General features: G+C 41.3%; 1 protein-coding gene and 1 pseudogene across 21 annotated transcripts in view; both read left to right on the top strand.

Annotated features, from left to right (window-relative positions):
• Positions 1-2,841: 2,841 nt before the first annotated feature.
• Positions 2,842-5,366, top strand: LOC132233581 (keratin, type I cytoskeletal 18-like; annotated as a pseudogene).
• A 7,372-nt stretch (positions 5,367-12,738) lies between these two features.
• ERBIN (erbb2 interacting protein) overlaps positions 12,739-24,132 on the top strand; it is a 125,058-nt gene continuing 113,664 nt past the window's right edge. For 17 of the 21 annotated variants that reach the window (XR_009452667.1, XR_009452668.1, XM_059694475.1 and 14 more), the window contains exon 1: positions 13,174-13,196. The gene's annotated coding sequence lies outside the window, so the exon portion shown is untranslated. Of the gene's footprint in view, positions 12,880-13,172; positions 13,197-24,132 lie in introns of those variants that run through there. The other 4 variants (XM_059694494.1, XM_059694495.1, XM_059694478.1 and 1 more) reach the window with 3 other exon arrangements.

Below are 24,132 nucleotides of genomic sequence, written 5' to 3'. Positions count from 1 at the left end.
TATGCCAGAATCCTTATTTTGTTTTCCAATTTGTTTATATTTGCTGTCAGCTTTCTTTTTTCCCAGATTGCCTTTTTAAAAACTTTTCCTGAGCAACAGAAAAATAAGAGCATCTCCCTTATGTGAAGTACGAATACATCGTGCCAAAGCTTTTTATAGAATACTATTGATGTTTAGAATCCCATCTGTTTGAAAATATTTCTGAAGATTAAGCAAAATATAGACCAGATTTGAATCTATAAGAAACCTCATATTTTCTTTTTAAATCTTAAATGTAAAAGATAACCTTAAATTCTAATGTTTACACTGAAATTAATTTGCAATTTCAATTAATGTGTAATTTCTCAAACTGATAGAAATGTTAATCAGGTAATTACTATAGTGATTAAAAAAAAGAAAACTTAATATTTTTTCTTTCTCTTAAAAGAAACTTAATATTTTAACATTCTAATATTTTCTCTTCCCTAAAAGATCCCTTAAAATTACAAGTCACGTAATAGGCTAATTATAAACTATGAATATTTATTTATTAAAATACTTTATTTTCATTAATGTTATTTTATTAATAAAATTACATTGTAGTGTTCAAACTCTTTACTAATATTGATTGTCTATCCTTCCAACAATCATAAAATTCAATGCCTTCATTTTTTTCTCTTCATTTTATTACCCAGGGATATTTGTGGAATTGATATGTAGCTCCACATACCTTGGCCTAATAACTTTAAGAATTCCATGTTCCCAATCAGTCAATTATGCTATATCATAGGGCATACAATTTCAGAGGTTCAAAGGCTATTGACTGAATTCAATTGTGATTTTTATATCACATGCCAAAAAAGAAATCTCAAAAATTGCAAACAGATGAGTCTAGAATGAGTCCTTACATTCTTAGCAAAATGGCTTATTTACCTTCTAAATCATGTCCTGTAAGAAAAATGCTTTTTTTGTAAATGACATTTTATTGAAATCAAGAGTAGGCCTGGAAAAAAAAGGGGGGGAGTACTACATATATTTTCTTTATTACATTCTTTGTGTGATATGTTCTGGCAAAATAGAAGGCATTATAGAAACCATTTAACTGAGAAAAAAATTCTACTCCTCACACAACTCTCACTGATGTCAGTGGGAGTTCTGTGAATGGAACAAATGTTGAACTTTACCCAGCAATGTTTAAACTGCAATCCTCCCTGCTCTTGGCGGAGCCTGGCTTCCCACTGAAAGGCATTGTAGTCTGTGCAGGGATTACACAGCGGGTTAATAGTCTAGGTTTTTTTGCTTCTTTTGGAGCAACAGATGAAACATAATACCTTCTTTTAGGGCTATTACATATTTTTCAATACAAAAGACTTTAAATGAGGTGGTGTGAGATAGTAAAAGGTAGAGTCTGTGGATGGAAATTTATGTTGGTAATGATTCTTGAACTACCTTCTCTATTAGTCACTTAGAAGCATCAATGAGTCCTATACAATAAAGGCAAAAATATTACACACTGTATAGCATATCAGTATGGGAGCCATGCTCATTCTATTTTTGTTATACTCCATTAGCCATGTATAAAGAATGATTATCACCAAGATTCCAACACAGATGGTTTTTGGTAAAATGAGATAAAGTGATTATAAATGAGATGAAGAGAAAACACAGTATCATCATTTCAAGGTAAACTTCTGCAGTACCAAATTGGAATGGCTTATTTCTTTAAAACAAACAAACAAACAAACAATATATATATAATTGATTTCAGAGAGGAAGGGAGAGAGAGATAGAAAGAAACATCAATGATGAGAGATAATCATTGATCAGCTGCCTCCTGCACGCCCTCACCAGGGATTGAACCTGGGACCCCTCAGTCCTCAGGCTGACGCTCTATCCACTGAGCCAAACTGGCTAGGGCAGAATGGCTTATTTCTTTATATTTAATCCCATGAATACAGAAGATGTGACTCTAGTCATGAAATAGCACCATTATCAGGATTCTATTGTTTCTACTTGGTGGAAATATTCCACCAATATTGGTGGAAACAATACTTTATTTTGTATATTTTGTAAGTCCTTTATTTTCTACAATGCATACACATTGCCTTTCTAATAGAAAAAGAGAGAGAGAAAGAGAAGGGACCAGCTTTTGTTTTAAAGGAGCAGAGGAAGAGGAAGACAAAGAAACAGGAAGTACTTCAAGGTGAAATCAAAACTGCTTTTGTTTTTATTCAATAGAAGATTGTGAATTACGAAAAAAAATCCCCAGTGATTAAAAGTGAAAATGTTGGCAAAAATATGATGTGGAAAATCTATTGATACAGGCAGTAAAAGTAGTCACAGGGCAACATAGAAGTTAATGGCACTTACACTCTGTCCCAGGCTGCTGGGTTCATATTCCAGTTCTACAACTTCCTAGCAAGGTAATCTTGTGCAGGCAGGTTATCTATTAACTGGCATCATAATTTATTGTTCTGATAAGGATGTATTGAAGAAGAGGAGTGAGTCAGAAGCTTGGGAGAGGTTTATAGAGGCCAGGCTGTGCTGCTTGGATCAGCTGTAAAAGTCAGATACTCGCTTCCAAAGGTAGCTGAGAGGAACAGTGGGGAGCCTCAATGTCTGCAGTCAAGGTTGCCCTCTGTTCCACTCATTTTCTACTCAGAGGCTCTTGGTACAGCAGGATCCTGTGTCCTGGGATACCAGACGCATTCAGAAATGGAATGGCCTTTAGCAGTTTCCTTTCTTTTTAACTCATTCACAACTATTATTTTTTATAGTATAGATTTTTTTTTAGTTTATCTATACTCAATGTCAATGTTATTCATTTTTTATACGTTTCCCTTATATATTTATTGAAATCGATCTCATTTGTGGCTTTTGGGAGCATTTAGCCTTAAATTTTTTTCTCTACTTGCTGTTTTTGGTGATTTTTTAAAACTCTCATTTTCTCTCTCCCTTCACCTGTTTGTTTTCTACAAACTTATTTTAGCCTTTTAAAAATATTTTGCTGGCAAGCCAAGATGGCATACAAGTACATCCAGCAGCTATGGAGGAAGAAGCAGCCAGATATAATGAACTTTTTCCTCAGGTTGTACTGCCCGCTCTCCACATCCACAGAGGGTCTGGGGGCCTGACTGCAGGAATGGCCCAGTGTGTGGCAGGCGTAGGGGCATCCACAGTGAGAAGGCTGTACAATGCCTGCATGACGATCTGGCCTCCTACTTGGTAAAGGTGAGAAGCCTGGAGGCTGATAATCAGAGACTGGAGAGCAAAATCTGGGAACACCTGAAGAAGAAGGGACCCCAGGTCAGAGACAGGGGACATTACTTCAAAACCACCCAGGTCCTGAGAACTCAGATCTTAGCAAATTCTGTGGACAATGCCTGCATTATTCTGCAGATTGACATCAGCCCATCTTGCTGCTGATGACTTCAGAGTCAAGTATGAGACGTAGCTGGCCATGAGCCAGTCTGTGGAGAGTGACATCAATGGTCTCCGCCGAAAGGTCACTGATGACATCCATCTCATCTGCTGCTGGAGAGAGAGAGAGAGAGATCAAGGCTCTCAAAGAAGAGCTGCTCTTCAAGAAGAAGAACCCCGAGGAGGAAGTGAATGGTCTACAAAACCAGATTGCCACCTCTGAGTTGACTGTGAAGTTGGATGCCCCAATCTTGGGACATCAGCAAGATCATGGCAGTCATTCAGTCCCAGTATGACGAGCTGGCTCAAAATAATCAAGAAAAGCTAGATAAGAATTGGTCCCAGCAGACTGAGGAGAGCACCACAGTGGTCACCTTGCAGACCACTGAGATAGAAGCTGCTGAGATGACACTCACAGAGCTGAGACATACAATCCAGCCCTTGGAGACTGACCTGACCTGAATGAGGAATCTAAAGTTCAGCTTGGAGAACAGCCTGAACGAGGTGGAGATGCACTATGCCATGCGGATGGAACAGCTCAACGGGATCCTGCTGCAGCTGGAGTCAGAGCTGGCCCAGGTCCGGGCAAAGGGGCAGCGCCAGGCCCAGGAGTACATGGCCTGCTGAGCTGCAAGGTCAAGCTGGAGGCTGAGATTGCCACCTAGCACCACCTGCCAGAAGAAGGGGAGGACCTCCATCTCGGTGACGCCCTGGACAACAGCCACTCCATGCAATCCATCCAGCAACGTGGTGTCTGAGGTCAAGACACTGAAGTTCTGAGGTATTAAGACAGCAGAAGCCAATAAAAAGTTCAGAGATCATTGAACATAATTTTTTTTAACTTCATGTCCTAGTTTTAAGTCTTGTATTAGTCTTTTTAAAGAAATTATCTTAAGCCTACTTTTTTCTCTTTCTCTTCTATTTGATCCCATATTTTTTCTCTATTACTTGTCTTGATAATAATTGGCAGGAAGCAAATCCAAGGGAGTGTGAAGAGTGGAGAGACTTCACCTTACAAACAGAGGCAGGCGAGGCATTCTTCTCTTTCCTCTTTCCTACGGCTACTCCTGCACTTGTTTCCTTGGATCCTTCCCACGATTCTCCAGCCCCAACAGAACCTTAGTTCGTGAGCCTGGGGGAATCAGAGAGTTAATTCCCTTCAGGGTCTTAAACTCATTACAGCACTTTTGATTTGTGAGAACATTTGCTACCATCTCACCCTGTTCAGTCCTTAGCTGAGGAAACTAAAATCTTAAAATCCATAGTTTCCACAGTGTAATCATTGGAATTTGGTCACACTGTGGCAAATACATATCCAGAAGCCTGGGGGTCTGGCCTAGGGGAATATGCCCAAAGCGGGGGTCCACCAGTGTGTGCCCAGGCCTGACCTTTTGAGGTAGTACTGTTGAGCTTCCCTATGACATTCATGACAGCAGCATCAGAAAGACTCTGTGTCTTGTTTCTGGGACCATGTTTAAGCCAGTTTAATGCCAATTTATTTGTCATCAAATTAGTTCACTTCCCTTTCTGTCAAGGTCAGAAGAGCACCCTTTGTTTCTTCGGCTCCTCTCTAGACCACTGAAAAGGTACTACCCCAACTGCAATAAAACAGCAAAAGCTAGCTAGAGTTTCAGTTATCCTGGCTTTAAAATAGGGTTGCTCCTCACCTGATTTTTACTGCCTTTGTATTTCTTTTTTGTGAACTGCTGGTTTATGTCTTCTGTAAATACCTCTATTGGAAAACAAGCTGATGGTTGCCAGAGGGGAGAGGATTAGGGGGATTGGGTGAAAAATGGTGAAGGGATTAAGATGGACAAATTGGTAGTTACAAAATAGTCATGGGGATATAAAGTACAGCATAGGAATATAGACAATAATATTGTAGTAACTATGTATGATGCCAGGAGGGTACTTGATACTTTGTAAATTATATGGTTATCTAATCACTATGCTGTACACCGGAAACTAATATAAAATAACATTGAATGTCAAAAAAATACTTCTATTGGATTATTTTCTTCTGGGTTTTAAAGAGCTCTTTATATTTGTATTATGGATATTAGCTATTAATTCTTATACATATTTTCTCTCATACTGTCATATGTCTTTTAACTTTGTGGTATCTTTTGCCAACACAAGTTTAAAAACTTTAAGTAGTTCTATCTGTCACACATTTCTTTGGTGGTTTCTGGTTGTTTGTTGTCTGGATTATAGTGGTGGCAATGTGGTATAGTTGAACACATACTGAACTGGGGGGGAAATGGGTTCTAATTATGCTTCTGCCACTAACCAGTAGTGTGACTTTGGGCAAGTCTTCAAACCTGAGGTTCTTTACCTGTAAAATTAGAAACCAGATGACCTCCAAAGTCCCTTCCTATTTATTCAACTGCTACTGAGAATTCTCAGATTCTATGTTTTAAAAGCTTATTTTCTTTAAATAAGCCAAATGTTCTCCCTGAAATTAACACTTCTAAATTGCCTGGCAATGTTCTCATAGAGTAAAATGTAGCCAGTATCTCACTTATAAAAACTCCTTAAGTTTTGGCATCTGAATTAATGACCTAAAATTTTTTATGAAAGGTGAATGAGTTTATATCTACTTCCTGTTATAGGCCATAGGCTTTATAGGAAATAAACTTTGCATTCAATATGTATTCTAAAGTATGTATACTATAGAACCACTATGTTAATGGACATTGAATATGGCTTAGGATATTTTATTAATGATAATGATCTTTTATTTGGTGTTTATAGTGTGCTTTCATGTACTTCATCTCATTTGGTGCCCTGATAATCCTATGAGGTAGATAAAATAGGCCTTATCATTTCATTTTATAGATCGTGAACTACTGCACAGAGAAAATAAATTATTTGTCCAAGGTCACTAATTAATAAATTGTAATGCCAGTGCCATAACTTTTCTGAAAGACAATAATACTGAGAAAAAATTTATTGACTGTTTCATTACTTTGGAAAACAAAATAGAAATATCAGTTATGTATGAGGTAGGGTGGTCAGAAATCAGGTAAATGAAATAAAATATCAAGACTGAAAAAGAAAAATTATGTTGAAAATTGTAAAATAAATATTTGAAAACTATTTCTTCTCTATATATTTATTTCAACATAAAGAAGTACAAATGCTGCCCTGACCGGTTTGGCCCTGACCGGTTTGGCTCAGCGGATAGAGCGTTGGCCTGCGGACTCAAGGGTCCCAGGTTCGATTCCGGTCAAGGGCATGTACCTTGGTTGCGGGCACATCCTCAGTGGGGAGTGTGCAGGAGGTAGGTGATCGATGTTTCTCTCTCATCGATGTTTCTAACTCTCTATCCCTCTCCCTTCCTCTCTGTAAAAAAATCAATAAAATATATTTTAAAAAAGTACAAACGCTTTGGAAGTAAAGTGACATTTCTATAAGTAGGTTGGTATGCTATATGGCAGGAGATATGAAAAAATACTATGTAAAGTTTTGTATAAGAAAACTAAAACCCTCAGAGGGAGTTTCCAGAGGTAGAAGGAAGAGAAACGTAGTGTCCATTTTAGAGAAAAACTGGAAGAACAAGAAAATCAAAAATGAAGAAAACTAAAATACTGTATGATCTGATGGTTGACATTAATTTAATGACATTAACTTAATGGCATTGATTTAAAGGGATTAGACTAAGGAAAACAGACGAGAGAGGAAATATAAAAAATATATTACTCAGATCAGCATTTTTGAAGGAAATTTGCCATCAATTCCCAGAAAATAAATTTCTTTCCAACTGAGGAAAATATGAGTATGAATGTATATCCAGAATTATTTTAGAAAATCCAACTAAGAAATATCATTTTACAAATACTTATTGAACCAGATTTGGGTGAGACTTTTCCAGTATTTTGATTATGATGTGGTCATCATCAACAATGATTTACTCCTACTTTCATATAGAAATGACATGCTTAACTAAAAAACAGTTTTTATGTAACATCTTAGAGCAGAGCATTTAGCCTCTTACTATACCTCTGATTATGCTTGATGCCTATATATTGGCTATTTTCATGGCAGATTTGATGCTGAATAGTTTTTTTTTTAAGACAAAATACTATACAAAAAAAGTAAAGCTATTATGTCAGCTTAAGTAAGTAGGAAAGGCGGTTTTGTTACTCAAAGAAAGGTAATATTCTTAAGTGAAAGCCTCCATTGAAGGGAAGTAGGCAGCAGTATTTACCCTTTTCTTTTATTGATTTAATAGTGTTATGATTTAGAAAAAGTATACATATTGAAACAGATTATAATTCATACCAGGGAAAATTTGAGATGGGAGGTAGATGAGAAGAAGGTAATAAAGTTGGAAATTATAGGCTCACTATTTGCTGCAGTTGTCCTAGTTTTACATATGTTGTCCCTGTGTAATTACTATTATTGTCTATTAATTAACTCTCAAAAGTGTTCTAGTGTGGATGATATACTATATGCTCTCAGTGCATTTAAAAAATATTTTTATTGATTTCAGAGAGGAAGGGAGAGGGAGAGATAGAACATCAATGATGAGAGAGAATCATTGATGAGTTGCCTCCTGCACATCTCCTACTGGGGATCGAGCTGTACATGACCTGACTGGGAATCGAACCATGGTCTCCTGGTTCATAGGTTGATGCTCAACCACTGAGCCATGCCAGCCAGGCCTGTCAGTGCATTTTAAAGTGCACTGCTAACAATAGCTAACACTTTGGAGTCTGCCAAGCATTGCGCTAAGCACTTTATGAGCATTGTCCCATGTAGTCCTCCCAATAATCTATGAAGCTGTTAATACTGTAGTCCCCATTCTAAAGAAGAGGAAACACAAGTTTATGTGTATAGATGCTCAGGAACTTGCCCAAGTTACTCAGTAGCCAGCTTTTGAAGTCAAGCCATCTTTTTTCAGAGGTCATACAAATAATCACCATGCATTATTTATTTTCTCCACACTTACAAAACTATAAGACATCTGAAAAAAATTTAACTATGATAGGCTACAAAATGTCTGATAGAAAAAAAAGATTATTGAGCTTATACTAGGGGAAAAACAACTACAAAACTTTTCATAAAACTTTTCACAAATAGAGGCAGACTTCTTGTGATTTATAAAATATTATTGAAAATATGTCTGGCCCTGGCTGGTTTGGCTCAGTGGATAGAGCATCAGCGTGCAGACTGAAGGGTCCCGGGTTTGATTCCGGTCAAGGGCACATGCCTGGGTTGCGGGCTTGATCCCTAGTGGGGGGCATGCGGGAGGCAGCCAATCAATGATTCTCTCTCATCATTGATGTTTCTATCTCTCTCTCCCTCTCCCTTCCTCTCTGAAATCAATAAAAATATATTTTAAAAAAGAAAACATGTCTGAAAGTCAAAAACATGCTGTGGGAGGGATGATTTCATCCCCAAAATATTCTAAAATCCTTCATTTTAATTCTTGCATGTACTGCCTCTTTTGATCCCTAGCATCTCTTTCCCACACACTTGTTACCCTAACCTCCTGCCGTTTCTATCTAGAGGCTAAGATGGAAGTGAAAATAGGGAAGTCAATCCCTATGAAAAATACATGTTATAATGTGTTTTGATCTGATCTAACGCTTCTAGACTTTTTCAAAAAAGAAACCTAACCCTAATCTAGCCAGAATATTAAATTTTCCCAAACACTACTGTACAGTGTTTTAGGAAACCGGTTTGGTTTTAGGTAACCAGTTCTTTACTAGGTGTTGAGAAAGGGAGAAAAGAAGAATGATCATTCTAAACTTTCCCTCTGCTAACTCGGTCTCCACATTGCTTCTGTGCAGCTGCTCGGGTGGCAGGGGAAATGACAGGAGGGCCCTTAAAAACAGTGGGTAGGCTCTCTGCTGAGAAACATCCTCCCCACCCCCCATGGATGCTGTGTGCATTCCCTGGAATGGCGAAGACCTTGAGGCTTTCCTTCAGTTATGTAGCTTATCTCTAGTAGACAGTAATTCCTCTCCTGAATCCAGCCATTGGGAAGGGGAATCCCAAAGAATTCCTGTCTTTCACAGAGAATTATTTAGAGAAAGTATTTAGAGAATCACAATTGGGAAGATCAAGCTATACCATCCACAAATATTTATTAGCTTACTCTCTAAGGTCCTGGAGTTCAGTTTATTATTACAGAATCACAGTTAGCCAGCCTTGTTTAAGGTGAGGTTTTACTTCTCCTTTTAATCATAGTTGAAACTGTGAAGTCCATCTTAGTTCAACTATGGGAAGATTGTCAAAGAAAACTAACCTGTAAAGCACCCATTTGTTAAAAAAATAAAAAGAACAAATGGAAGATTTGGCTATATTTGTATGTGCTGTTCATATGAGTTAGACTTAAGTAGTCAGTGATGAATAACAAAGATGCATCATCACTTCTGATTACTGAATACCCTGATCATATAGCTGTTATGTCACCATTGTGTATGAGCACAGATGCAGAGTTCCTGCTGAAGATATTTTACAAAGGGATTTAAAAAGAAGTATTTGTCAAATAGTTTAATCGGTAAATGCATCCTGTCTTCCATCCTTTTAAGGCCAGTGTTTTGGAGCTCTTACCGTGTAAGTATCAAATGGGAGGCACTTTTTTGTCTATACATCTGTAGTCTCCATATAGTGCCCTCAAAGTTAAACCACATTTTCCCCTCCTACCTACTCAGCATCAGCATATGTCATCGTTATATTCCCTTCCATCAGAAGCTGCTTTGGGGAAACAATCTGATGAATTAGGTATAAATAACGAGTAAGGCTTAAAATATTGCCTTCCCCTGGATTATGGCTTTGTGCTGGAGAAATAGACTGAAAGGGATTAAACATAATGGTAAAATATCAGGTGAGTTGGAGTAGGGACTTTTGGTTCTAGGACTTTCCTAGTGCAAATGATAGGGTTGGTCCCATATATGAGTTTAACTTTAAAAACAGTCTAGGGCCAGGACAGGTCCTATTTACTTAGGGTGGGGGTAGGGGTGGGGCAAGTTAGGTTGATTTGAGTCTAGGATGTCACATGTAAAGAGGTGTGGAATCAACCTGAGGCTAAACACAACCCTGGCATTCCAGACGCCTCAGGGAGCGGGCAGGGGCTGCTTCAGGGCAGTGACCTTTCAGTTCAGAGCTCTGCCCTTGAGTCTGCTCAACGCAAACCAGTTGTTGAAAGTGGAGCGGGAAATCTTCCGTGCGCAGATTAAAAATACAATATGCTAACTTTAGAACTGATCCAACGCCCAAGACTCGTGTTCACATAAAACAACCAGCATCCCTGGCTGCCGTTGCATTTCCTAGCTGCTTCTTAAGCGCTCCTGCCTCCAGTTCAGCAGTGAACGAGCCTGAACCCTTTGTTCCTAACAGAGAGTGAACCCTCAACCTCTGCTCTGGGAGAAGGAGCGACCTGTGTCACCTCCAGCAGTTGTGGAAGTCGTTTAAAATGCTCCCGCCCCTAACAATGTCTTCCATGTCGTCGGGAGGCATTGCACACGTTTGTCAGTAGCGTACAACTCCGTGCGGTGAAGGATTCTGATGGGCTGGATGAATTCCTTCCTCCCTTTGGATGCGAGTCAGCAATCGTGTGCAGGGCGCACAGCTCTTTATTCAAACTTGGTGACACGGAGTTATCTCTGGGACCCAGGCGGAAGGACTGAACCGGCGACTCGAGGGACACGGAGAGTAATTACCGTCCCGCGCCCGGTTAAGCACCGCAGAGCCTGGGGGCGGGGGCGTGTTCCGGAGCCAGGACGTGCCTCCTCCGGGGGAAACCAGGCCGCCTTCTCCGCGAGCACATTTAAAGCAGTAACTGCGAAAACGGCAATGTTACGGCTGAGGCGCTCTCTGCCATCTGTGTTGACAGGAAGCGTCGAGTCCCTGCAGTAAACGCCGACGCTGCCAGGCTGAGCGGCGGGGGCCAGCGCCGCGCAACGACGGCCCCGCCGGCCCCGCGGGCGCTGGAAGCCCGCGTCGCCTTCAGAGCGCGGCCCCGGTTTCCTCTAACAAAGGCTCGACCTGGAGGCGGTTTCGCGGGCCGTCTCCCCCTCCCACCGACGGCTTTGTCTGCCCGCCCGCCCGGGCGAGGCCGGGGCTCGGAGGACCCCAGCGGCTCGCGGTGCGGGGGCTCGCAGCCCGGCCGGCGTGGGAAGCGGCCCCCCGCGCGCGCCCGGAGAGGACGCGGGAGAGCGCGGCGGCGATCCCTGCAGCCTCCGCCGCGGCCGCCCCGGACGCCGAGCCCCCGCCGCAGACGCACAAAGGAACTCCTGCCCCGCGCCGGGGCCTGCGGGCTCCGCGACTCCCGGGCGGGCGCGGGGCGGCCGGGATCCTAAGCATCCCCCCACCTGGGGCGGCTCGGGCCGGGGAGGGGGGCTCAGGCCGCGCCCCCCTAGCTGAGCCTCGCCACCCCCGGCCCCCCGAGCCGCCGCCGACGTGGGCCGCCCCGCCCCCGCGGCCGTGACGGGCTCGCGCGCCTCGGGCCGGCCGTGGGCGGTGGGGGCGCCCCCGCGGGAGGCCGCCCCGCCCCCAGCCGCCGCGCGCAGCCTCCTCCCCGCCCCCTGCTCCCGGCCGAGGCCGCCGCCGCGGAGCCTGGGAGGCAGCACCTCCCTCCGCCCCAGCCCCCTCCCCCCGGCCCCGCTCCCCTCCCCGCCCCTCGCTCTCTCGCTCTCGTGAATGTGGCGCGGCGGCGCGGGACGCAGCCTCTGCCCCTGTGGCGGCCCCGCGAGCTCGTGAGGAGACGCAGCCGCCGCCCCCTCCCCTGCGCTTCCCGGGGGAGCCGCGCAGCCGGGGAAGAAGGACGAGGAGGGAGCGGAGGCGCGGCGGCGGGAAACCGAGAGCGGGAGACGAGGGCAAGTGGGGAAGGCGGGGCGGGCCGGACGGAAGGACGGACGGCCCGACAGACGGCCCGCTCGGCCCCTCGGCCCCGGGCGGCGGCGCGGCGAAGGGCGCGGCAGGCGCTGTCGAGACAATAACCCCGCCGCCCGGCTCCGGGGACGGCGCGGAGGAGGAGGCGGCGGCCTAGCGCGGCCGAGGTCCCAGCGCCCAGCCGCGTTCGTGTCCCCGCGGCCGGGCCCCGCCGCCGCCGCCGTCGGGAGAGCGGGGCGCGCCGGGGGCCCGGGCCGAGGCCGCCGCCGCCCCGGCGCGGAGCTGGTTTTCCGGGTTCCCCTGGACCGAGCTGGATCCTGCCACTCGCCAAGGCCGGAAGTGAGTTTCGCACGGTAATTCCGGGCGGTGTCACGAGTGAAAAGTTTTTTTTTTTCTCCTCCCGGCGGAGATCCTGGTCGGGGCTGGGAAACTCCTGCAAAACTCGAGACGCGAACGCCAGCCCGCTCCCAGCCCCCGCCGCCGCCGCCGCCGCCGCTCTTCCGACCGCGGGAGGCCGCCCCGCATCCGCTCTCACCGGGAGGAGTTCGGCCGGAGCCCCAGAGACTAATGAAGGGGAGGAAACCATGTCTGGCGGAGCCCTGAGAAAGCTGCCCTGAGACACCGTCCGACCGAAAGGTAATGGGCACGAAGGGTGTCTCCAGGTCCCGCAGCTCCTGGGCAGGGAAGAGAAGAATGCAGCTTCCTTTCCCCCAAGTCGTCCTCAGTTCTTTGCTGCTGTCGAGCTGGGTCGTGTTTCAGGTGCTAAAGAGCAGAATCGGCCCCCCGTGCCACCCCCCACCCCACCCCACCCCCTCCCCAGCACCATCTGGACTCGAGTTATTTCAGCAGAGGTCGGAAGAATGCGGTGGGAAGAAAACTTTCAAGCGATCGGAAGAAAGACCGCCTTTGTTCAGCACTGGGTCCCGAAGTCTTGCTTTTCCGGAGCATATGCGGTGTATATATATACTTTTTATTTATTAGGTTGCTGAGCCTGGCAACTTTTGCTGTGGGAGAAAGTTAGTTAGGTGGCTGCAGCGAGCGATTTGCTGCTGTTGAGATGGCTGCCGCGTTTGTTTATACTGAGACCGAGTATCCGGCGTTTGCGTTTAATCCTATATAGAGATTTTTTTTTAGTTCCAATCTTTATAACTATGTGAGAAAAGCCATATAAACAAAAAAGCGCGCGCCATTCTTAGTTGTTTTTCTAGATAGGTAATATTTCTTCAGTATCTGGTTCCTTTCAGGCATTTAGAACCTTGTAATAATCGTCGGGTTAATTAATTGAAAGCAGCCTCTGCTCGATGTTTCTATGTAACTGACTGACTTGGTGGGAAGGAAAAGGAAGGAGTCGTGTTATGGATAAAGAGAGTCAGGATAAAAAAAAACGAACCCCTGTGAGTGGTTGGATTTGTTGGGACTTCTCTGCAATTGAGAGCAGAACGCACAGGAAGGGAAGTAAAGCCCTTGCAATGATTTTCATGGGAATCGTACTGACTGATAAAGAGCGGAGTGTTTTTTGAATAGTAGAGTGTTTCCAGGTTTGTGTCGGCCCTAACGTTGTGGCCCGCTCCACCTCCGTGGCTGGTAAGAGGTGCCCCACTCGGGGGGCAGGAACTGGGGAGGCGCGGGCGACATTCCACCGGTCAGGGCGGCAAACACTTCGGAGCCCGTCGGCGGCCCTTAGAGGTCCAGCTAGCTCTGGTCGCAGCAAACACGGTGTTTCTCTTCTCCAGGGGTGTCTTCAAAGTGTGTGTCTCCGCCCCCCCCGCCCCCCCCCATACGTTTGAGGTAAAGGGAGGTGAAAGTTAATACTGTGCTTTTGACTAGTTATTAAGTAAATGTGAGATTCTGTGGGTAGGTATATCTTAAGTATAAATTGTTGGGTTTGTCCATGCTTCCCCAAGAAAAATTGTTGGCTTAAGTTCAAAGAAAAGAAAAGGTAGGTCTTAAAGAGCAGGATCAACTATTTCACAGCTTGTTCTTTGTTATTTAGTAAATACATTTCAAAATGGAATTCTTTTGACTGTTTGTTAGTATATATTTTGATTTTTTTTTTCCCCAGAGCTTAGTCTCTGTAAATCTTTTTTTTTTTTTTTTTAAGTTGGTAAGATTTGGGAACCACCCAGAAATTCCTGTTAAGTCAAAGTAGCCTTATCAAGGAATTTAAGTGCATAACTGATCTACTTTATGATTTTGGAACATATCATTAGGCAGAAAGGTTATTCTTGGGCACCTGAAAGAGCGGAACAAAATAAATGGCATTGAACCTCAGTTTCCTTATATGGCTTATGCTTGGCCTCAGAGCAACAAAGCCTTAATGGAGCAAGTCTTTTATAGAGAATTATCACTTTAATTCTCTGCATTAGTAAATTTTACATATAAAAAGTATTGCAGCACTCAACTACTTAAATCCCTGTTTTTAGATCTTGTTCTTGAATTTTTTTCTTGAGGGGGCAATATGTTTGCAGAGACGCATTTTTTAGAAGCGAGATATTCATCTTTGTAGTTGCCATCAATGCCTCCCTGCCCCTCCCCCTGAAAGGAAAAATTTACTTTGTGGATTACTTACACTTTTGGTAGTTTAACACTGAATTAACTTAATGAATGTTAGGCCTTATGTTATTGTCACAGTATAAATATTTTCAAAGCCTTGTTTAAATGTGACAATGGTTTGTAAAGAAATTTTAAAAAGGTGATAATGAGTTAAAATATCTCTAAATGACTTCAAATTTTGGATATTCTTAGTATTTGTGTGGGTTTTCTCAGGTTAAATTGTCAGATCTAGAGTATTTCCAGTATTTGCTTATATTGCATAAAATGTACATTTAATGGAACTGTTTATTTGAAGGTGTTAGTTTTCAGTAGTGATAAACTTAATCCTTCAAGTAATTAATTCAAGTATTACATTATGAAGTCAGTCTACTGTTTGAGAACAAGCGGTTGCAAACTTTTCATGTATTTTTCTAGCTTACAGAGGTTAAAAAATGGAAACCAATATTTTATTGTAATAACTATAGATATGTTACATTTATCATTAGTAAGTCTTTAAAATTCAGCTACTTTAGAGATATTGGTGCTGAGCTCTTGATAGTAAACAGTATCATACTTTAATAAACACACTTTTTTCAGAAAGTTAAATGCATATATGGCACTTATTTTAAATAATTGCTTATAGATAACCTGATTTAGAGTTTAAGCTATTTTTGGTTTAGAAATAGATAATGGCAATATTTACAAAGTATTTGGGATAATGCAGAATTTTACTGGTTTGGGATGGCAAAGCACTTCTTTATGTAATTGTTATTTATCTAGAATTTTTTTAAACACATTTCATTACTTTTCACTCTTTCCCATCCATTTCTGTTACATGCTTTGTTTTTTTCTGGGAACACTGGATAAAAGTTATAAAGATGTCCTTTTCTGACAACATATTGTTCACAATAGGTTATTCCGTTTTTGAGTGCATACTATTTGCTCTTGAATAGAAAATGTGTACATGAATTGTTGCTGTGTTATATTTGCTTTTCAATTTTCTAAGGAAATAAGCCCAGCACTTCTGTATTTTACCTATCTTTGATTTATTCCACATTATTTGCTTTTTGTTTTTTTCTTGGTGCTTATCATCACTAATTATTGAATCCTACTACACTCATGTTTCAGTTTACCTTTTAGCTTTCTCCTCTATCTTGTATTTCCTAATTGTAAAAAAAAAAAAAAATATCTAGCTGTTATTCCACTTTCTTTACTAATTCCTTTAGCTTCCTATTTTTAGTTAGCTTCATATACTTCTCCTATTTTAGCTTCATTTACTTCCCCTATTTTCTCTATATTCAGCTGATGTTTCTTAATTATATTTTGTCCTTCCCCTCTCCTAAACTTTATTAGTCCATGTTTATCACCTAAAAAACCTGTTTAAAACATGAGTAGATAAAGTTTATTTTGTCAGCCCTGTGTAATTCTGAATATCCCTTTTGCATTCCAACTCAGTTTACATATCAATATTTTAATCTGGTATTTATTAATATGTTGTTTTTATTTGTACTTTGTTGCCTCAATTCTTTTTTTTCTTTAATATCCCTTAAATTACCTTTGCTAAGATCAGGTTGTTATGTACTATTGTATTAAGACTCTCTACAACCACCTATCCATATTTTATGTGTTTGGCCTCTTAAAACACACAAACCTTTTATCTATGTACCTACCTTCTACATTTTGTTCTTTTTCTTCCTGTCTTACCTCTTAAAGTTAGATGTCTTCTCTGTAGTGTTCCTAAAATTTTGAAATTGCCTTTCTTTGTCTGTTTTTATGAAATAAGCACAGTGAAATTCTGTCATTCACTTTATTCTTGTCACTTCAAATTTTGTTCCAGGTGTCATTGGATGAAGAAGGCCTTGCCAGGCTTTATAAATAAGTGATAGTATGTAAGACAAAAAAGAATATCAAAAAATTAAGTTAATAGAAGAAGTACCTACTTACATGGTGGTTATTTATGACTTTAGATATAGAATGTAGTAGAAAAACTTGAAAATAAAAAGACATCTAAGAAATCAAAACAGGCAAAATAAAGTCTGAGGACTTCATTCATAAGGCCATCCTTATGCCGAGCCCATTTAATTTTGTATTTAGTAAGCTGTTTCCTGCCTTTTTGGTGTACCAGAAGGGGTGAGGAGGCAGTTTGACAGCATCATAAAGTTATGGCCTGTGGCAGTGGTTCTCAACCTTCCTAATGCCGCGACCCTTTAATACAGTTCCTCATGTTGTGGTGACCCCCAACCATAAAATTATTTTCGTTGCTACTTCATAACTGTAATTTTGCTACTGTTATGAATCATAATGTAAATATCTGATATGCAGGATGTATTTTCATTGTTACAAATTGAACATAATTAAAGCATAGTGATTAATCACAAAAACAATATGTAATTATATATGTGTTTTCCGATGGTCTTAGGCAGCCCCTGTGAAAGGGTCGTTCGACCCCCAGGTTGAGAACCGCTGGCCTATGGTGTGACAGCAAGGGAATAGAAAAGGAAAAAAGACTGAAAACTTCGAAGACAGGGTTGTCTTAGACAACTTGCTTTGGGACAGAGTGCCTTATATATTTCATTTGTCCTTAGAAGGAGACACTCTATTATAGCATAGTATAATTAGAAGTAAATAGCCCTAAGGTCTTGGGATCTCCTTATATTCTAGCAATTTACTGAGAACCCAAAGCTTTGGTTTATGTGGGTTATATTTCCCATATTAGAAATTTTAAAATATTAATTTAAAATAATAATAAACTATGCATAACACTTTCTTAAAAAATAACTTTTTCAAAACAAATCTTAAGCCAAAATGTGGGATTGTTATATATTTCTGCAAGTCCCTTATGTATGGTTGAATAGAAAACAGCTTGACTTGTCATATCCACTTGTACATTCAATCTTGCAGTATGTTTTGGTTGAAATATATGAAGAAAATCCAACATTATACAGATATTGTTTGAAAAGGGGAGGAGTATTTTCATAGCGTTTTTAGGTGATTGAGGGTATTCTTTGATACCATACCAAAATTTTTTAAAAATATATTTTATTGATTTTTTTACAGAGAGGAAGGGAGAGGGATAGAGAGTTAGAAACATCAATGAGAGAGAAACATCGATCAGCTGCCTCCTGCACACCCCCCACTGGGGATGTGCCCGCAACCAAGGTACATGCCCTTGACTGGAATCGAACCTGGGACTCTTCAGTCCACAGGCTGACACTCTATCCACTGAGCCAAACTGGTCAGGGCACCATACCAAAATTTGACAAATAGTATTTTAAAGGGTAGCTGCAATGTCAAATGTGAAACCATATCAATGAATTCTTCATTTCTTGTTACCTAAAAATTTATTGTTTTTCTTGCATTTTGAATCTTTTACCTGCTCATGGTTTAACACCATATATTGGTGTTTGAAAAGTACTGGTTCAGCCCTGACCGGTTTGGCTCAGTGGATAGAGCGTCGTCCCAGGTTCGATTCTAGTCAAGGGCATGTACCTTGGTTACAAGCACATCCCCAGTCGGGGGTGTGCAGGAGGCAGCTGATGGATGTTTCTAACTCTCTATCCCTCTCCCTTCTTCTCTGTAAAAAATCAATAGAATATATTTTTTTAAAAAATAAAAAAAAGAAAAGTACTGGTTCATTGAATTACACATTTCCCCCCAAATGTTGACACATTTCATTATGCATTAACAAAAAAAAATGTTTATATCACCACTAATCTCATCAGAGAGTCTTTAATTTTGTGAAGCTCTCAAGCTCAAAGTTTTGACCATTCTAAATTTTCACTTGGAAGTTGAAGTATTAATCATTGGTAACAAACATGTTAGTGTCTTTCCTTTGAAGTTGCAAGCTAACTTTATTTTTGAGAAGATGTCTGTCAAAAAACAGTAGGGTAGTTTTCTATTTGTTGGGCAAATGGTGTTCCATGAAAGAAAGGTTAATTATACTCATAACTCAAAATAATTATACAAGAGCTTTAAAGAAAGACATATTGAAATGTTGAGATGGAATAAAGTTATTTTTCACCGCTTCATTAGAGATATTCTTTTTTTAAATTTTTTCTTTTTCTTTTGAGTTTTAGAGAGAGAGGAAGGGAGAAGGATAGAGAGATATTGAGCCCACAACCCAGGCATGTGCCCTGGCTGGGAATAGAACTGGTAACCTCTTTGTTCATGGGTCATGTTCAACCACTGAGCCACAGTGGCCAGACCGTTAGAGATATTCTTAATTGAAAGTGGCATTTAAAAAGATACCTGGGCCCTAACTGGTTTGGCTCAGTGGCTAGAGCGTTGGCCTGCGGACTCAAGGGTCCCAGGTTCGATTCCGATCAAGGGCATGTACCTTGGTTGTGGGCACATCCCCAGTAGGGAATGTGCAGGAGGCAGCTGATCGATATTTTTCTCTCATCGATGTTTCTAACTCTCTATCCCTCTCCCTTCCTCTCTGTAAAATATCAATAAATACATTAAAAAAAAATAAAAAGATATCTGGGAGTATGTAGTGTGGTATTAGTATGGCTTGGTACCATAGCTTATTGTGTGCGCTAAGGTACTAGCATTTTTTTACCCACAATTTCTTTTGCACCATTGCTGTCAGGAAGGGGCAAATGATCTAGTATTATTATGAAAATAGTTTTGACCTTGAAGACTACTTGAAAGTGTCTCAAATTTCCAGGGCCCTTAGATAACACTTGGAGAAATAGGTGAATATTAGAATTTATGGAGCTTTCATTACTTCTCTCCCTCCTCCTACTCCCTCCCCACCCCCTTTCCCCTGGTGTCAGGGAGTATCTTGAGGCTTGATATTTTAGCTCACTTATTTGGTCTTCAGTTTTTTTAATTATTTTCTTATTTTTCTGGGGCTGGGGGGGGGGTGGATAGAGTTGCTAAGAGCTCTTTGCTTTTTTATAGGAGTTGATTTTGCTTTTACATTTTCCTCTATTATCAGTATAGGAAATTTGATCTTATTGTACTTAGTATACCCATCAGGCTTTTGGTTTTTCCTCAGATGTTAGATTTTTTTTGTTGTGGTGGTTCAAGTTTCATGTTATGGTCCAGACTATACCATATTGGTTATTTAAGTATATTTCCCCCACCTAAGTGAATCCCTATTCTTCTGGCTTTGGTTTATTTAGCTAATGGGTTTCTCTTTTAGGTATTTGGGTTCCTTGTCCTCTAACATGTTTCCTGTCCCTCGGGACATAATATTCTCCTGTTTTCACAATTATACTGCCCAAGTGTCTATACCTACAGTATAGAGAGCTGTGCTGGAGGCCTTAAACATGGCAGCTATTCTGTGGTTTTTACTACCTGGATGACTGCCCAGGACACACTGCTCCCAATCCTTCTTGTTAAGAAAACTTATCCTTCTTTTGGAGATCCCACTTTATGCTTGTTTTGTGTATCTGGTTCCTCAGATGTGTTGTGCTTTATTATCATTCCCCTCCCCTCAACCTCCAATTCATTTTGTGTTATCTACAAATTCCTTTCTGTTCTCATGTGTAGATATACTACTCCCAGGTTTTTAGTACTGCTGTAAATTTTTTTGTAATTCTTTTTTTCATATTTTAAAGTTTGGAAGAATAACAAATATACAGGAAAGTTGGAAGCATAGTACAAAGAACATTTTTGTTCCTGAACCACTTGACAATAAGTTGCCCACATGATACGTCATTAACCCCCAATACTTAATGTTTATTTCCTACAGTAAACAAGGACATTCTCATACAGAATGGCTTCGTAACAATCAAAATTAGGAAGTTAACAAAGAATGCATAAATTTCACCAGTTGTCCCAGTCTTTCAGAGCAAAAGGATCCAGTTTAGAACCATGCATTACATTTAGTTGTCATGTTTCTTTAGTCTTTAATCTGGAACAATTTCTGCATTTACTTCCAGGGTCTTGACCAGGGGTGGGCAAACTTTCTGACTCAAGGGCCACAATGGGTTCTTAAACTGGACCGGAGGGCCGGAACAAAAGCATGGATGGAGTGTTTGTGTGAACTAATATAAATTCAAAGTAAACATCATTACATAAAAGGGTACAGTCTTTTTTTTCAGTAGTTTTATTCATTTCAAATGGGCCGGATCCGGCCTGTGGGCCGTAGTTTGCCCACGGCTGGTCTTGACACTTTTGAAGATTACAGATCAAGTTTTTTGTAGACTATCCCTAAATTTGCATTTCTCTGATATTCTTATGAATATATCTTTGATTAGGTTTCATGACTAGATTTGTATTAGATCTTTGGCAGGCTTATCCTGAAAGTGGTACTGCATTCTTCTCTTTGCATCTTACTAGGTTGAAGGTAGTTCCACTTGTCCCGTTGCTGGTAGTCATTGATTGTGTGTGTAAGGGTTATAACTGCTAGACACCTATGTGAAGGTAATCTTAACTCATTTGTAATTAAATATTTTTAGGGTAGGTTTTTTTGAAACTGAAAATATTTTCTTCCTCATCAGATTTTCAATTTATTCACTTACTTACACTTAGTAGAGGCCTCTACCTACTAGAGGCCTGGTGCACAAAATATGTGTACAGGTAGGGTCTCTGAGCCTAGCCGGTGATCAGGGCTGATTGGGGCTGCTGGCTGGGGCCTTCCGTCATCCCACGTTGCCCCCCTGGTAGTCAGCGCATGTCATAGTGAGCGGTCGAACTCCCGAGGGGACACTTTGCATATTAGCCATATATATATGATTATATTCACTGGGTGGTACTCCATTATCTTTTTTTTTTTTAATATATTTTATTGATTTTTTTACAGAGAGGAAGGGAGAGAGATAGTTAGAAACATCGATGAGAGAGAAGCATCGATCAGCTGCCTCCTGCACATCTACTGGGGATGTGCCCGCAACCCAGGTACATGCCCTTGACTGGAATCGAACCTGGGACCCTTCAGTCTGCAGGCCGACGCTCTATCCACTGAGCCAAACCGGTTTTGGCCATTATCTTTTTTTTTAATCCTCACCTGAGGATATGTTTTTATTGATTTTTTGTTGTTTTTAGAGAGGGAGAGAGGAGAGAGAGGGGGAGAGACAGAGAGGACGTGGGAGAGAGCAAAGGAGCATGGGGAGAGAGGCAGAGAGGAACATAGATCAATTGATTGCTTCTCGTATGTGCCCCAAAACCTAGGTATGTGCTCTGACTGACTGGTAATCGAACCTATAACCCTTTGTTTTATGGGATGACACTCCAACCAACTGAGCCACCCCGGCCAGGGCTCCATTATCATGTATTTTGATTAAATTGTTCAAGAATCAGTACTTTTATTGTCCAAATTGGATAAGTTTCTTGTCAAGATAATGTTGGAGCTCCATTTTAGTGTGAGTACAGTGATTTTGATGCAGCTGTGTTTTTCCATATTGAGGTTATATTGTTTGCATAATTCCAATGTTTGGAGCATGTGTCTATCCTGATAATGATGTCCTTGGAATTTCAAACCTTAGAGTAATTTTAGAACCTTTGTGTATCTGGTGGTGGGATGGGGAGGAGGTTATTTTGTTTGTATTAGCCAGTAAGAAACCTGTAATCTAAAAATGAATCTCCTTGACAAGGCTAACACCCAGCCTAGAAAAAGTTGGTTTGACTTTCCCATCCCTGAAGATTTTAGAACTGGTTTAAGAGGCATACTGGGATATCTTTTTGTGACTAGAATAGATTTACTCTCAGTTTTCTAGGAAAAGATAAGGATCCTGGCTGCAGCAAATGGATTCTTTGGGTGCCCTATTAATCTCTGGAGACTTAAAAAGCTTTAGTTAATTGTTCTGGGGCTAACTGCAGAATAGCAGAGACTGTGTATAGTAGATACAGTTTGATTTGTTAGATACCTGATATCAACATAGTGTCTTGTTTGCTATTTCTTTTGAAAACAGTTCACAAACCAGAAATTCTGGGAGTCATCTTCATTATCTTCCTAACCTTTGTTATTAAAATCAGTACTATTTCTAGCAAGTCTATCTTTTAAGTATTTAAGAGTGAGATACTTTAAGGTAGGCTAGGAAGGTTGGAACTGGAAAGGTAAAGGGCTAAAACAATTACCTTCATTTTTTTCTGCTTATAAAAATTCACATACAAAACTTATAGAAGATGAAAAGTCTTCATAATCCCATTTCCCAGAGATACTCTTGTTAGTGTGTTTTGTATTTTTGGACATTTATATGCATTACAGCATAACTGTGTACATGTACATACATGTGCATGTATAAGTATCTTTAAATAAAAATGGGAGATATATTTTATTTATATGTAAGGGAATTTTGTGTGTGTGTGTGTGTGTGTGTGTGTGTGTGTGTGTTAGCATTAGGATTGTTTCTAGGTTGTTACACATGATAATACTGTACAGAATATGGGTTTATTCTTTTTAAATATATTTTTTTATTGATTTCAGAGAGGAAGGAAGAGGGAGAGAGAGATAGAAACATCCATGATCAGAGAGAATCATCGATTGGTTGCCTCCTGCATGCCCCTACTGGGGATCGAGCCCACAAACTGGGTATATACCCTGCCCAGGAATCGAACCCTGACCTTCTGATAATAGGTTGATCCTCAACCACTGAGCCATGCATACTCACAACTGTAAACCTACTTTTGCCCTACCCTTAGACATAAGAATGGCTTCTTGACTCTTGTGGTTTCTTAACTTTTTTGTTTATCTCTGAAAAAAAAAACAACAATACTAATTGTAAACATTTTCCTTGAACTGCTTAGTATTTAGTGTGATGCACAGTAATAATTATGTATGTCAGTAACAGTTATTTTGGTCTTTTATTTGATTACTAGTGGCCCAGTGCACAAAAGTTAATGCACATTAAAAGGGAATTAATTAGAGGAGATATTTTAATATTGCTATTTGCCCTTTCTCTATAATAGAAGTGTCAGAGATGGAAGAAAACTAGTAAAATGTATATGAAAATCTTCCTCCTGTCAGTGTCTGGGACCCAGAGTCAAGTCCCTGCCCACCCACGTGTGCCTCAAAATCGCATGAAACCCAGACCTGGCCGCTCCCCCTCTCCATTGGGCTAGATCCAGACCCGGCTGGTCCCACCCTTGTCAAGTCCCGCCAGGCAGCGGGCACAGCCTCAGGTCCCCTGTCCCGGCACCTGGGCAGGGGCACGGCCTGAGGTTCCCCAGTCTGGGTCGGGGGTCATGCCTTGAGGTCCACTGTCAAGCCCCGCCGGGTGGGGGATGCAGCTTGAGATCCCCTGTCAGGCCCTACCAGGAGGGGGGCGCAGCCTCAGGTCCCCTGTCAAGCCCCGCTGGGCAGGGGTATGACCTGAGGTCTCCTGGCCCAAGGAGAGGGGAGCAGCCTCAGGTCCCCCAGCCCAGCACTGGAGTGGGGGGCGCACCTTGAGGTCTCCTGTCAAGCCC

This window comes from Myotis daubentonii, chromosome 4 (genome assembly GCF_963259705.1).
Source record: "Myotis daubentonii chromosome 4, mMyoDau2.1, whole genome shotgun sequence".
NCBI lineage: Eukaryota > Metazoa > Chordata > Mammalia > Chiroptera > Vespertilionidae > Myotis > Myotis daubentonii.
Note: the sequence above shows the minus strand (reverse complement) of the source record. Positions and strands in the feature narration are given on the sequence as shown.